General features: G+C 45.6%; 1 pseudogene; it reads right to left on the reverse strand.

Moving 5' to 3' along the window:
* Window positions 1–1,058: 1,058 nt before the first annotated feature.
* Window positions 1,059–1,439, reverse strand: LOC108395225 (large ribosomal subunit protein eL43-like; annotated as a pseudogene).
* Window positions 1,440–2,891: the final 1,452 nt, after the last annotated feature.

A 2,891-nucleotide genomic window follows, 5' to 3' on the forward strand; every position in this document is an offset into this window, starting at 1 on the left:
TGGTTGCTGTGATGTACGGAAAGTGCTGTGGGCAGGGCAGGAGGCGTGTTCTGCTCAATACGTGGAGCAATCATCATCATCGCGATTGCCGTCCTTACCCTCATCATCTTGATCACCCAGTGAAGTCGTCTCAGATGATTAGTTCGTTATTAGGTGGCCTAATGACTATATGATTTAAAATTTCTTGAAACCATTTCTGCAACTAAGATTCCTAGCCCTCTAGAGAGTAGCCTTTCATACACTCTTGAAGGATAAAGTGTCATTTTCCTCATGTGACGTCATCCTGGATGACTGACTGCAGAGTTTGGGGTGTGATGCACAGAGCACAGCGGGGTGGAGCCACCCCAGCTGAAGCAGCCTAGGGGACAGGTGGGGTGGCAATCCCAGGCATCAGTCACCAGTGTTCTTAGCAAACTGCTTCCTCCACTCTGTCTATGCCCCTTGATAAGCACAGTGACCGCTTGCTATATTCTTGGAAACTGCACTTAATGACCAACAGCAGAGGTGTGGACAGGAGGGTAGGAATATGGGTAGAAAATGCCGACCCAAGGCCCAGGAGAATGCCTGGGACTACAGGGAAAGAGACCATGATCAGATATGGAATGAACAGCAGTTGATTTTTCAGACTTTGCTCATGATTTCAGTGTGTTTCAATATGCAGCGTGGAGTGACATCAGGGCACGCAGACCCTGGACCTTGCTGGAGCTCAGACAGGGAGGATGAAAGATGAGAAGGTTGACAGGAGAAACACAAGCAGATGGGGTGCAGTTTTTTGGGCATACTTCATTGGTTTGTTCCATTTGCCCTCCCTGCCCCCCACTTTTCCAAATCAACAAATCAATCAACCAAAGTATTTCTTGAGCAGCTACTACCTATCAGACTGGTCCTGATTGATTATTGTTTGTGCTGCCTTTTGATAACTTCACTCAGAGTTCAAGGTTCCTCCCTTATTATTTTTTAAATAATTACTTATTATTGTTTAAAACTCCTTTCCCACTTATGATGGTGTGTTCTTCTCCACTCAAACCTTTCTCAACAACCCTGGAAGGCATTCCACCTCAGTGTTCACCATCCACCATACTCCAGAACACTGAACGATCTGTGTCTTTTAATCCTGCAGCTCGATCTCTGGCACAAGGTGACCTTCCACTCCCTGGTCCTTGTACTGGTCTTTTCAGCTCCTTCAGCCTCCTGAGGGTCAACTTCACTGTGATGGAGGTGGTACTGTAGGTCTAGGCACCACCGGCTACCATTTCCATGCAAGAACCACAGGGCCAGACCCCCATAGCTCGTCTCGTCGTCTTGGTTTTGCCACAGAAGGAGCAAGTGTACTAGGCATTATGGCTTAGTTCAACTTTCTTCACCATCTCCCTGAAGGAGGCACCTCAGTGGGTTCCGCATTTACCGATGATTCCAACCTTCTTAGTGCATGTAGCCATGCTGCAGCTAATAGGTGCAAGCGGAGGGTATGAGCACGTCACATGTTATAATCACTCCCACCATATACAGACAACAGTCTTTGCTAATCTCTTCTGATTAGCAAACCTGTTTCGTAATTGTCATTATTGTCTTCAATTTTCAGATGGGAGAGGCCATGTGAAATGAGCTAAGTCACTCTCCTAGGGCGATGGAGTAGAGGTGGTGAAGCAGGGACTCTAAGCCCAATTTGTCTGCCTTCAAAGTCTATATTCTCAAACTCCATACTAGGTGGCTCAACTGAGGGTTTATCTTTAACTGTCATTCTAACAGAAGGAAAACAAAACAAAACTTATTTGTGGTTTTCAGAGGGATTCTACGAAACCATCTCATTTGATCTCACAGTAGCCCTCTGGGTTGGAAGAGGGACCTGCAGCTGAGAAAGACCAGAGTTACTACTGCAGGTTGGGTCCTGTAGAGAGCAAACTCTGAGGTGGGGCTTAGTGTTTAGGGGGTTACTTGGGTGGGTCAAAGATCAGCACCCAAGGAAAGGAGGGAAAGGCAGTAGGTTGGGCAGAAGCAGGAGTCAAGCTCAGCGCAGACACAACTGCAGCCTCAGCCAAGGTCAGTGAGCCCTTCTATCCAATGGGACAGGATGACCTTAAGTGGGGGATAGGGGACTGGGGCTCACTGCCTTGCAGTGATCAGTCACTGGATGTGGATGGCGTGATGCAGAAGGTAGCATGGCCTTGTGCCAGGTAGCTCTTTGCTGCAGCTGTGATCCCTGGCAGCTAGAAGGAACCTAGGAGGTACACTGGGTTTTACCCACAGCAACCAGCTAGTCAATTGTTCAGCAGAGTGAGAATCTCATCCTCAGACACACACCAGAGACACCCTTGTACCTCTCTAGTTAGACTGTAGCAATACTTCCCAAGCATTGACAGCATTCTGTTCATTCTGAGGCTAAATCAGAATCCAATGATTTGTACTGACCATCTTCATACTTTACAGCTGCCTACATGGGCACCCAAAGTAGATGCTGTTGCGTGGCTGGTGGGCATTATGGTGGCAGCACCGACCATAACAAAATTGGTCAAAGTAGAACCTAGGTCACAGTATTCCATCTCTTACCAGAGGAGAATAAACTTTCCTGAATGAGAAATAATTGTGAAACAATGGCGAATTATTTGGTATCCTTGAAAATTCATAAAGGAAGAAAAGGATTTTGAATTCTTTAGGAATACACACAAAATCTGATGTATAAATATGATCACCTTGGCTTCTAACTTATTAAGAGTTATATGTTTACTATATTTCTCTAATCAGAGTTGTCTTCAAAGCATTGCTTTTTCAGCCCTAAACTGCATTACAATCCAAAAGTGATAATCTGGGAAGTGTCTATTTTTGTTTATTTTCATGTGGCATAGTTTGTCAGATTTTTCCCCTGATGATTTCAATCAAATTATCTGTGGTTT

Source organism: Manis javanica, chromosome 10, assembly GCF_040802235.1.
Source record: "Manis javanica isolate MJ-LG chromosome 10, MJ_LKY, whole genome shotgun sequence".
NCBI classification, from domain to species: Eukaryota; Metazoa; Chordata; class Mammalia; order Pholidota; family Manidae; genus Manis; species Manis javanica.